The sequence below is a fragment of the Dromaius novaehollandiae genome, chromosome 10 (assembly GCF_036370855.1).
Source record: "Dromaius novaehollandiae isolate bDroNov1 chromosome 10, bDroNov1.hap1, whole genome shotgun sequence".
Lineage (NCBI taxonomy): Eukaryota > Metazoa > Chordata > Aves > Casuariiformes > Dromaiidae > Dromaius > Dromaius novaehollandiae.
Window position 1 is genome coordinate 13,319,042 of NC_088107.1, and position 12,939 is coordinate 13,331,980.

The 12,939-nt window shown below is 40.1% G+C and overlaps 1 protein-coding gene across 16 annotated transcripts in view; it reads right to left on the bottom strand.

Moving 5' to 3' along the window:
* The window catches only part of SEMA6D (semaphorin 6D), a 606,315-nt gene that overhangs the window by 118,983 nt on the left and 474,393 nt on the right, over positions 1-12,939 (bottom strand). For all 16 annotated transcript variants that reach the window (XM_064517345.1, XM_064517347.1, XM_064517340.1 and 13 more), the window contains one exon: positions 10,737-10,817. The gene's annotated coding sequence lies outside the window, so the exon portion shown is untranslated. The remainder of the gene's footprint in view (positions 1-10,736; positions 10,818-12,939) is intronic.

The window sequence follows — 12,939 nt, forward strand, 5'->3', positions numbered from 1 at the left end:
AACTTCTCCTGAATGTTGAACCTGAATCTAAATTTGGCTCCTTTATTTCTGTACGTAGAGGCTTATCTATGCAAGAGAGGATTTTTTGGGGAGGATTTTCCTAATGAGAGCGGTGAGAGAAATTTTAATTCGCTTTTAATTTTTAAAACATCAGTTTTCAGACAATTTTTGGAGCTATAATTAAGCATGATGCTAATTACTTGTTTACAAAGGCTCTGTTAATGGGTGGCTTTCACTGGGGAGAGGCTGAGGGGCTGCGATCCACGCCGAGCCGGGGCACCGCCGGGGACTCCCCCCGCACCGGGGGGCTTTGGGGCCCTTGTCTGTCGGGACCGGTGCAAACCCAGCTGAGAACAACATCCCACACAACGGAAATACAGTATCAGTGAATATCTGGGTTTTCAGTCATTTTTCATTTGCAAAACCTGCAGCTTTTGTGCTGGGCTGTTAGATGATCTCAGCAGATATTTGAAAAGTTCAAGCAAAAATCCCATTAGAATTTTTTAAATTAGGAAACTGCGATCAAAATAATTCTTTCCCTGCTTTATAAATACCTCTAAGGTCATTACCTACACCACGCTGAGGCGCGCCGGCCCGGCCATGCCCGGCGCTGCGGCAGGAGCAGCACGGCGCGGCGCCCCGCAGAGCTCGCGCCCCTCGAACGCTCCGATCCTGCAAACGTGCGCAACAGGCTCGACTCAACCGAACAGTCCCACAGATGTGAAGTAAAAGAAAATTAAATCAGAAGCAATGGAAAATTCGCTTTGAGTCACACGCAACGTAAAACCCGGAGGACTCCCCGAGCCGGCCGCGAGCCCTGCGCCCGCTCAGGGACCTGGCTGGCCGCGGTTAACTGCGCCAAGTTGAGGGTTTTGCAGCTGAGCTGCGGCCACGGAGGTGGCAAATGCCACGTCTAAAGGCGCCGGAGCGCTGCCCCCAGGCCCTGGCGCCCGCCTCGCCCGCAAGCCGAAACGCCACCTACTCTGGCCCCCGTCGCGCACGCAGCGCAGCCCTGTCCCCAGACCTCCTCCTGGTGACCATGCACCAGAACACCGCCGGCGGCTCCCAGCCCATTTCGCGCGGGCGCATGGGAGCCCGTCACCTCTGTCAGCCCGGGGTGCCCCAGGCCTGCGCCCTCCGCTTCGGCCTGGCCAACGCGCTCCACGCCCTTTCCTTGGTTAAAATTATTCCTAACTAGTGCACGCTCCAACAAAAATAAAAAGAAATCCCAAACAGAACTATGCTCTTAAACTATGAACATGCAGTTAAGCTTAGAAGATGAAACCTTCCGAAAACACAGACTAGAGGGCAAAAGCTTTATCCCAGTTTTCAGCCGCAAAGCTGCAGTTAGGGTGGTGCAAATGCAAAGCTGCCCGCTCCCAGGGGTGGCACAGCTCCACGTCGGCACCGGTAGGAACAAGCCGGTCTAGCTAACAGTTCCCAAGTCCTAAATGAAATACCACCTCTTGAATAAGATGTTTGTACTGTAGATAAAAATATTAGCACGTTGCAAATCTCCTGCCACCTCAGGCAGGACTACACTGCAGTTAGAGTGCTGTTCTGAGGAAAATATAGACATGGGCTTAGTTTAGGTGAGAAAGAGTTCTTCCTCGAGCATTGCGCCTTCTTTTCCCCATACGAAGCGTCTGTGTATTTCCAGTACCTGTGCTAGCCTGTATGTGACATCTATTTTTCGTACAGACGTGAGCAACGTGGGATCACAGCGTCAGCTCCAAAACAGTTTACCAGAGCTGTTCTGTCCTACTAAAGCGAATACAGTTTCCATTTGAGTTTTGCTTTAGCATGACTACTGTTTAATTTGATTTCTCATGTAAGCTGCAAATGCGCTACTGAAGACCTAGTATTTTCACTAGAGCTGGGCTACTCTGCTCATTGATTATCATAAAATCCTGTATTCTGAACCTGTCTTCAGACAGTTACGTGAATTATTTGTTAGCTGTTAGGTGGATTTATGCTTTTCATCTTAGCCTGAACTTCTCTCTTGAGCATTCATATAAATTATTTTGAACGTGTTCAGGAGCGAAACATCCAATTGTGTTATGTTAATATTACAAGATATCTATATTCATACATCACAAAAGAATGTGCTATAGTTTACTTAATATTTTGCATTATTATATAAATATGAGTCTTCATGCCAATGCATTAGTTCCTTTTTCCCCCTGGTGTTTAACTTTAAGATTGTACTGAAATCCCGTTGATGCAATAATTGAGGTTAAGCATGTGCATAAGTGCTGTTTGAGATGGGCCCCTATTCCCCAACGTGCAGTTCATCTCTGGTAGATGATGGAAGATTGCTTTACTCTTTGCTCATTAATATAAATACATTTTATCCTCTCTTTGCACTAGCTATGTGCCACAAAACCATTTTTATGATTGTTACTTACAGACATGCACATTTCAGGAATATTCCATAAAACTATATCTGGAATGACACCTGAAAATGCAGTAATTCATGCTTCAAATACTATTTTGGGGGAAATAAGCATTTCTAACTTTAAAGTGTATTTTAGTGCACACAATAGGGCTAAGTTAAGATTAGGCACTGAAGTTTAACTCTATATTCCTGGCTTTGAGCTTCATTGTGCTGACTTATTATTCGGTTAACATAGTTTGTACATAGAATATTTGGTACAAGGTTTGTGAATAAACGATTCTCATCTCCTTTTTAAGGAAAAATCAGCTTCATTACAGGAGAGAAGAGACATCAAGCTAAAATTACATGAAGTCATAATCCTCTATTGAGACATCACACAATGACATTGTTAACATTAGTATGCAATATTTATTATAAATAAAAGAGGCTATTGAGGCTTTCAACCCATAAGAAGCTCTGGGTAGATGACTTCATTGTAGGAACACAGTGGAGTTATAATGAGGATAAAAGATTTATTTATACATAAATATGTTCTCATTAGTAATTCTGCACTAGCATGTAACAGATACAACAGTGTGAGGGTTTTTTTTCTTTAACTATTGTTTGCACTTTGACAATGAAGATTTAGTACAAAAAAGGAATTAAAAAATAGTTAATGAGTTTATTGTACTATGTATTATTAGTTCTCATGAACTAAGAATTATTACACTGTCATGGGATACAGTAAGATCCCATCATCTCATAACACAGCGATCCAGTGGGCCATTAACTTGAATCTTGGTAAAAAGGGGAGTTGTTTTTGAAGAGGTCTTTCCTGCACATATGTGCAGTATATTCATGAAGCACCACAGCGTGACATAAGATTTTGTAATGATCTGCCTTTGTATTTTCTCCCCAGCAGCATTTTTGATATTTTACTTAACACCACGGCGAAGAACTAACCCATGTTGCATGAGAGGCACCTGAAGAACCGCCTACAGTCCCCACCGAGACCTCTCGTGGGCTCTGTGCTGTCACCTTATACTTCACCTGAAGAAAATTCAACTCAGCTTAATCCCAAATCCTTTGTACTACCTCACTTTTTCTTACTACCATCAGTATCTATCTCCTCTCTGGGGCCTGGCTTTCCTTTTGCATTATTGTTTCACACTCACCTATGTCATACAAAACCTAACAAAAATACAACTGCTTCAAAGCACGCGTCCATACTCAGCATTTTACTGCCATTGTTTTTGGTCAAATCTCACTCTCCCTTTTTAAGGCAGCTTCATTTGTCATGTTAAATTTAGTTTAGAAAGGCTTAGTTGTAAAATTAACCTATTTGGGGATATTTCACTAATAATGGAATTATGGTACAAGAAGAGTAACCATGTATGTATTATACAGAGAATATTCTCTGTATAACAAGAACCCACCCCACAACTGCTACTTAACAAAATCACCAGGAAAAATAAATGCCAAGGTACTGTATTTTTTTTTTAATCTTAGAAGAATGAACTTCATCAGGTATTCATTTCTCCTCTTGGGAATTACACTGAAATGGTTCATCTCTTTCTAAAACTGCATTTAAGTTGATTGCATGTAAGCTGACTGATAAGAAAATCTTATTCATATTGAAAAATGAATCATTTAATTTAGAATCACTGAGATCTGTTGCAAAAGACCTTACCAACAATACTGAGAGACCGTCAGAAGAACTCTGCCCCACCTCCAAATGTGGATGAAAAAACACTTATTTTTCCTGTTAATTTCAGTTGTTCATTTTCAGCAATAAAACCTCAAAATTTTTTTATTGAAAAATGAAGCCAACGCCAAGAAAAACACTTTCTGCAGTCAATAGCAACCAAAAATGAACTTGCCTTTTCTCCAGTTTTTATTTATGTAAAATACCATGTATTCTACTGAAAGCAGAATTTCAAGAAAATGTTTCAAACTGAAAAGCCATTTACCATTTAAAACGAAAAGGGGATATTTCCAGCTAAATCAGTTCAAAGAAACGAGCTTTACTGAAAGCTTCCAACAGAGCTGACATAAGTTACTTTCATTTTCTGTTTTTTTCTGTTCCCATACTTATGAACTGATAGCCTCTGTTTACAAAGATAAGGATAAGGGAGAGATCCCTCCTCTAGAGCTGTAAGTCCCTGTTGCTCTATAATGGAGTGGAAAAGACAGAGCCTGTACTAGTTCAATATAATAGCAACAATGTGCCATTTAAATCCTATTGCTCTTGGTAACTGGGTCTAAATTTACTGGAGTTTTGAGGAAGTTCTAACCCAAGATATCCCCACTTAAATACCCCTGGTATTTCTTTGCATTCATCTGAGATGAGCATCTGAAGGAAGCAGAAAGATGAACTACATAATTTAAATGAAATCCTTCCCATTTTCAAAAATTGGTTTGCATATGTGACCGTATGGAAGTACACAGTACGTATTTCCAGACTGTTCATTTGGGATTCAGTAAATGAGCACGTGAAGTGACAAATTATTTTTAAGTATTTCCAAGTTTATCATTTCAGTCGGTTGGTGCTAATGGTGCAGAATACAACCAGGCTTGACAGCTATTGCCTGCTACCTCTCCTTTCAGTCTGGCTCTTAACTCCTTAACACACCCAGGTCCAGTCCAAATCCCATTAAAAGTAGTGGAAAGGTTCCCACTGATTTCAGTGGGAGCTGGATCAATACAGATGTTAAAATCAGTTAATAGACAAATATTCTTTTCCTCTGATTCATGCATTTGTCAGAGATAAATAACCCAGTTTTGTTTTTGCAACGGGATTTTCACAGTAATCTCGGTGGCTGGTATGTTTGCAATCTGACAACACAGATATCTCTTTTTGCACAGAGTGCATATACGTTTCCCCGTCTATCTCAAAAAAGTCTCAGAAAGCTATTCAGGACTCAGTGCACGTTCTTTCCTCTTCACAACTCATTTTCCTTTTTTTTTGTGTGTGACAACCTAGGCAATAATTCACAGCTCACTGGGTCTCCTAAATAACCCCCTTTATATTTACATGGTAGGCATTCCCCCATTACCCAGCAGGATTTGGCTGTACTGGCAGGCAGTCATTAGGCATTCTTAAGACTTTGGAGCTTTAACGTACCCTTCTCTAGTTAGCGTCTTTGAAAACACCCTGTGTGGTTACCATCTCAGCAAATATACAGCGAATCCTGACAACTTAAGAGTAACATAAACTGTGTCATTTCATAATTTTGAAGTGGTTCCCTTCTTTGGGTCCCATCCAGACTCCCACATGAAGTCTTTAAGACTCAGAAGGCTTTCACCCAACGGAGGAGTATTGTTATGTTTCTTTCTTCTGCTGGAAATTAAATGAGCTACTTGAGTTTCTTTGCTGCAACTTTTGTCAGTGTATACTTGCTCATTTAATCCATCATCACTGAGAAGTCAGGTGGGAGGAACAATGCAGAAACACTCCCTCTACTGATGAATGAAAAAAGTCTAGTTCAGAAATGAGCTAGAATAAAGATGGCAAAATGCATTATGAGAAAGCAGCCCAGTCTAACTCTGCACAACATGTCACTAAAAAGATGTGATCTAAGCAAGAAAGAAAGGCCAAATCGCTGGGGCTTACACTGCTGCTCTGGCCAGGGAAGGTGCTGGGCTGCCGCCCTCCAGTGCCCGGGGTCCTGGGCTCTGCAGCCCACCGCGGCCCTGGGAGCTCCCACCGCTCTCAGGCACACAGCACCCACCGCGGCATCTCCTCCGTCCCCATCCCCACACGCGCCATGTGATAACAGCACCTCCTAGAAGTCATTAATAAATGCCACGCTATATTATGGAGGCTTGTAGGAATATAAAAGAAGAAAACAGAGAAGTTGATTCCTATTTGCATTACTGAGGTTTGGCGCTGGCAGTGAGTGCTACCTGCACTGGAGAAACACCAAACTAACCTGGAGTGACACGTTGCAAGACCGGTCCAGAGCACTTCGCATCCTATGGGCCTTGAATTTACACAAATATCCAGAACTGGATTTGTTTACTGAACAGATAAATATTTCAAACTAATACACCAGGAGTACTTACAATAGCAAAAAAATCTCATGGAAATTGATTTGCTTTTGAGGAAAAAAAGAAGGTCATCTTTTCACTTTACAATTGGATTCTTCTCTTTTTAGTATTAACTGAAAGTTCAGTTGTGGTATAAGTTTCCCTGGTGAGGACAAGGTTCTTCATTAAACAATGTCCCATATATGACATATATAACGTTATTGAATATGTCCACTTTCAAGGAGTGAAGAGGCAGAACCCAAATAATTACAGAACTCCAGGTAATTTTTATAGTAAGAGCCATTTACGATGATTGAGAAGTCATGACAGAGTATGAGAAGGAAGCAACATTAGGTAATTTGCAAAATCTTTGCCCACTTCAGCAAAATAAGTAAAAGCATTTAAAAATCTTTGAGAAACTGTAAGCACTTGAGCATGTATTTCCCCTGTTTACAAAGTTCAACACCACCATGAAACAACTCACCTCCACAGTTTTAGTGAACAGAAAAGACCCAGGACCCACAAATTGTTTGGAGTTTTCTTTAATCAAAGGGAGTAATTCTTTCTTATATTTTTTATCACATCTTTTAGCTTCTGAATTTTTCTCTTTCATTTTCAAAGTTTCTTTAGGTGGCAATATTTCAGTATCATTTGATATCCTTTGATAACAATGTTTCTCTTAAACTGATTATTTGTTTAAAGTTCAAGCTAATAAAAGTAACATCCTATTAAAAGAAATCTTGGATACAGAACAGTATTTTAGGATGCTAATTGCTCATGTTACTAGCCATCCATGAAGCATATGCTGAAAACACTCTAAAGTGTTCAGAAATGCCTCTCTAAGTCATAAATCTTTTACAGGTACAATTATATGAGAACAGCAATAGAAAAAGCACATTCAACATCTGGAGTCAGATGAGTTTACTGAAGTAAAATTGCAAAATTAAATTTAGATGAACATAATTAAAAAAGGGGATCCAATTTAATATGGACATTCATCAAGTTCTCATTGAAAACCTTTCTTGCCTCAAGAAAATATAATAAAGTATCAACACAAAAACCATAAAAAGGCTGAAATGAAGTGTGAAGGCATGGTCAAACACAGAAATGCAATCAGAAGGAACTCTCTCTCTTTTTTCCCCATTTTAAAACACACGCACACAAACATACATATTTTTACTTTAACTGTACAGAATATTGAACTATTTTTTGATTCAATAACAATGGAAGAACTGAACTGGTCTTCTATATACCCTGACGGTCCTTAATCCTTATGAAGCATCTGTTATATATTTACTGAAAACGGGAACATGGAACGGGGTGTGTGTGTGTCTCTGTAAACATGCACAGTTAGTCAACTGTTGCTCCTGGAGCCTAGTGAACTTCATCTAAAAGTAGTTATATTTGTTCATGCTTAAATGTTTGTTTCCTGTCCTTAAGTGATACTCAGGTTGCTCCTGCCGAAGTTAATGGGAGCTTTATCACAGGACTGAGCCTCTGATGACTTGTAATGGATTTTCATTTGCCTTAGTTAAGAAGCAACAAATGAGGGTCTTCTGCTTTCCTTTAGTAGATCATTAGTGTCTTCTGTTTCCAGGGGAAAAAGGTCTAGTAGTTTAGTACCAGTGACTTCTAGTTTTCACAAACTCTGCCTATAGCAAACAACAGTATTGACTTTCAGCTCTCTAAGTTATAGTGCATACAGAATTTAGTGGCATCAAAAAAATTGAAAAATTAGAAAATTGTTATTCGGAGCATATTATTTCCCTGCAAAATTGCCTTGACAATTTGTTGTTTTGCACCTTGACTATACGATCAAGTAATGTGATAAGTTTGACGTATTCTTGCAAAGAGCAACACTAGTACAGTATGCTTTGAGGGAGACACTGTCCTTTATTAGGGACATATTTCAAGTTTACATAAGTTAGACAGCAATAACAACCTGTAATCTGTCTTCAGGATTCATGATAACACATTATCATGTTCATTTTTTTTATGGAAAGAATATGATGGGATAGGAAAGCTACTGCCGTTGAGTCTATCTTTGAACTGAAGCAGAGGTTTCATTGAACTACGAGGTAGGTAGGTAGGTTAATGGCATTAAACTGCTAGGGGAATGCTGAATACAGGTTTTGTTTCCATGTCAGAAGAGTTCCGGATTTTGGGGTGTAATCTAATTTAAAAAATATATATGTCTCAGTAGCCTGGAATGGGCCAGACTTGCAAGGGGTGTACTTGAATGCTGTATCACAGTGATCTACAGAGAACATAAACGTGAGCAGGCGGGGTGAAGCCAAAGGCCTGGCCACGCTGGTCTCCTGCCACTACCCTTGGGCAACAGTTGACGCTACAGGAAGAACATCACATGTGGTGGTGCCTCCCAGTTCAGCCCCTGCACTTCCCCAGGTCCCAGCAGCCCCCAGCACAGACCCCCAGGGTCTATCGGCACTAATGTGAGAGGAAAGCTTTAGACACAGTTACTTCTTACGAGTCATTTTGCGTTTAGGCCTAGACTAATCTTTCGCAGGCTGAAAGAGTAAAGGTAGAGCCGTGCCCCGGGTGGGTTGTTTCCATGCAGTCCAGGGCCGTGAGGACCCGGGAAGGAAAGGCGAGCAAAGCCACTCAGCTACCAAGGGGGCCGGGGCTGCAAGCTACCAGGACGTTCATGTCCACAGGAGCAGTCAGGCCAACGAGGACACTGTGCTGCAAGTGTCCAATTTCATAACCAATGATCCTCCATAGCCCCCTTTAAGCTTTGCTTCTCAAGAGTAAGGAAGGTGGCATGTGTGAGACGCACCCATGCAGTCCATGTATTTATTTTCCTTCCAGCTGGAGAAATTACACAGCAGTTTGGGTGAGAAGCAGCATGTTGAGTGGGGGAACAGGGTTCAGGGCAGCTCTACTGGGGGAAGGGGGCACTTTGGCTGTTTTCTTCCCTCTCCTCTTCCCTAGCACTGCTTTTTGGATTGCATTTCTCCAGGATGCAGGGACTCAATCTCAAGGACAGCTCTAGCCTGGCTGCCGTGATTGCTAAAGCACTGGCTGCGCTGACACGGTGCCCACACACGTACTGCTGTGTGTGAAAATACCACTCTGTGCACATCAGATAGGGTATGCAAAAGTGAAAAATGGAAGAGCTGAAAAGCAGCATCTCCCAAGACTGGTCCCAAGATAAACATGTTAAACAGTGTTCTACTGAGAAGTAATAATCTAATAAATATTTCTTAATGTTAGGTTAAAAGGGATGTGAGAGCTAATCAATATTTTTTTTCAGAAAAGTGCTGCACAAATTAGTGTATTATTTTGTAGCTATTTCTTCTATGATCACCTGTTTCAGGGACAAATGCTATTAAAAGATATTAAGTATATTTGCTGAGAATTAGATAGCCTGTGAATGCATAACATGGTGGGATCTCTATTGCAAGTATTTGGAAAATTGGGATTATGCATCATAGTAAGGTGTCCAGTTCTGCCAGCATTTTATATGCTGAGCAACCATTAAAATAAATGAAAATATTTAATGCAAGTAGGTGGCATAAGGTGAGAAACAACTTGACCAAAAATCTTATCATAGACAATATTAGAATGCAAGAATTAGATCCTTCCTAGCCCAAAAAGTGAACATTTATACAGCACGTAATTTTCTGTTACAGTGTAAGAATTACTCCACATTACCCAACCACGGTTTTCTAGAAAATACTTTCCAATTTCACACAGAACTATGGTGGGACACCACTGTTCCCTCTTCCTTTTCGCTGTTACTACAGCAGACAATTTCTCTTTGCAAAAGAATTTCTGAGCTTCCAGATGCAACCAGATAATGCCCTTTGCAAGGTCTCCACAGCAGCACAAGGGGTGTGGGACAGTATCTGAGAGTCTGACTGAAGGTTTGGACAATTAGATTAGTTACAACAAGGTCAGCATTAGATGGGAAAATTATTTGCAATTTTGCAACTTAGTTGCTCAGTTTTCTGTAAAAGGAAATTACTGAAATTTCCTTTCTGTGTATTCTACCTTCTCAAAGGAGGCTGTCTACCATCCTTCTATAAATGGTTGTGTTCTTCAAAATGCACAATGTCAAACCTTTCAAGAGCAGTCACATTAGAAAAAACATTTTTCTTATCCTCTCTAGGTTTACTCTGATGAAAATTGCTCAGAATTTGTGTCCTTAGCTCAGTCTCTTGCAGATCAGTATATGTTCTTACATCTCAGCACCCTTGTAATGGTCAAGGAGAGAGAGTTCATTTTTCACACGGATTCATTTTTAGTGCAACATGACAGAAAACAGTAATATACTAATGTTGTTTACTATGACATCTTTAGATCTTACCACTGAGAGCAAATGTGAAGATCCTTAAATTGCTGGCATCAGTGTTCCTGTAGAGGCTGGCACAAATTCAGATGGGTGATCCTGCCAAAAGTCAGAGGAAAATATTCATCAGATAGATGATTATTTTTAATCACACTTTCCCAGTACCCATGGAAGCCTTGCTTTATAAGCAGGTTTACTGCAGGTTTAATGATAAGACCACAAAAATAGATCTGAATGCAGCACACCAGCACGCTGACTTTTTGAGTGACTGTGAACCTGAATATTGATTCCCACAGGGTACTTTCTATAGAAAAAGTGTCCTTTCATGAAGGCAACGGAACAGATTCTACCAGGAAAAATAACAGCGTATTGCAAGATTAGTTTTAATAAACTGCATTAGAAAGATGGAGAATGGAAAAACAAGCAAACAAAAACGCACACAAGTGGCCAACCCTAGATTAATGGAATATACACTCATACACAGTTCATTTTCGTTCCAGATCAAAGATGTTTTGAAGTTCAAATAAATTTGCCTACTAATAGTTTTAGTACAGGATTATCTCTCAACATCTAAAAAAATAACATTCAGAGCTGGCATTTAACAGCTTATTTGTATTGCAGCACTTCAGGGAAAGCAAACTTGTAATTTCTACCATATGTGGAACATTTCTTTGATAACAGTATTGAAATTTCTACACAAAAAAGCATTACTAAGAAAAACTCTTGCAAGAGGATTATTTTGCTAAGTATATAGATAAGTATAATTATTTTTGCCACAATCAGTTCTGATTATCTTTAATTAATGTATATTATATTGTAAATATAAATATGTATATGTATAAATTTGTTTCACTGAGGTTTACATGGTTGATTTCTCAAATTATTTAAATTACTTCTGTTTAGGAGAACTATCTTTAAGTGAAAGCAAAAAAAGAATTGGATTTGATGACCAAAAAATATATAGGCAGGTGGAGAAGTGTGCTTAGGTCGGACCAGTTTTATTAACCTGCAGTACTCTAATCCAAGTTGCTTCTATACAGTAACAAATGCTCTAAAAACCTCTGAAACCTACAGAGCAAATTTGAACAGGAAAAGCTGTAAGGAGCTAAAGTCAAGGTCTAGATGAGTACCGAAGGTCTCCACATCTCTTTCTCTTTTCTTCAAACTCTCAATGAAAATATTGCCATTTTCACTTTATAACAACAAATTTTTTACTGAGAGATTTTCAAAGACATGTAAGAGAACTGGGTGTCTAATTCCCTCAGGCAGTTTTGAAAAGTGCACGATTAATATATTATATAGCTCCTTATGCATCAAACCATTTCCCAGTGCACTTCACATTAATCTTTAATCTAGACACTTTAATCTTCAAATCTTCATACAATAATCTTCAATGAAAGGATCTTTCTGGGCGTTTACAGTATATTTAACACAATTTTAAAACCACTAGTACATTGCCCTAGCTTTTAATACCCAGAAAATGCTTTATAAATTAGATCAAATACAACCTGGCCAGGGTTTCTCTATTTTTAATATCTTTGGAGGGAGATTACAACAAAGGGTGCTGGAGGGAATGACTTAGCTGGTTAAGCATCAGTTTGCAATACTGTAAATCACCCCAGACCCATAGCTGCAGATCCCGGAGTTTATTCAGTGCTTCACATTTTCCAAGGTAAGGACTAGAATCGCTGCGCACGTTATTGGGGAAAACAGCATATCTTGCAGCGCACACTGCTCTGTCTTGGCAGCTCGCTGCGTGCACATCTGGCCATGGACATAGTTTCCATATCTGTGTTTTTGCCAACAATATTAACTGCTAGAACAGTGTGCCAGGCCCATTCTGCAGGGATATAGCCATGACTTCAGCTCCTCCTGGCCTTTCCTGTTCCCTTCAGCGCTGTTTATTTTACCATAGCACCTCCGAGGCCTAGTCGAGGCCCAGGACCTCACTGCCTGAGCCCTATCCAAATGCATAGTGGAAAGAAACCTCTAAGAATTTATACAGTAGATTTAGGACACAAGGCACTAGCTCAGTACGGGGTAGGAGAGAAAAAACAAGATACCATCGGTCATTATGACAGGCAGCAGTTTTTTGTAGGCAACCTGGCAAAGGATTTTGAAGGGGGATTTGAAGAACCAGTTTTGCAGAAACGTCTGAAGAGTTTTGAAGGGAGAAAGCAGGAAGGTGCTGGCTGGAACGTGAGAGTTGAGGTGGAAACGG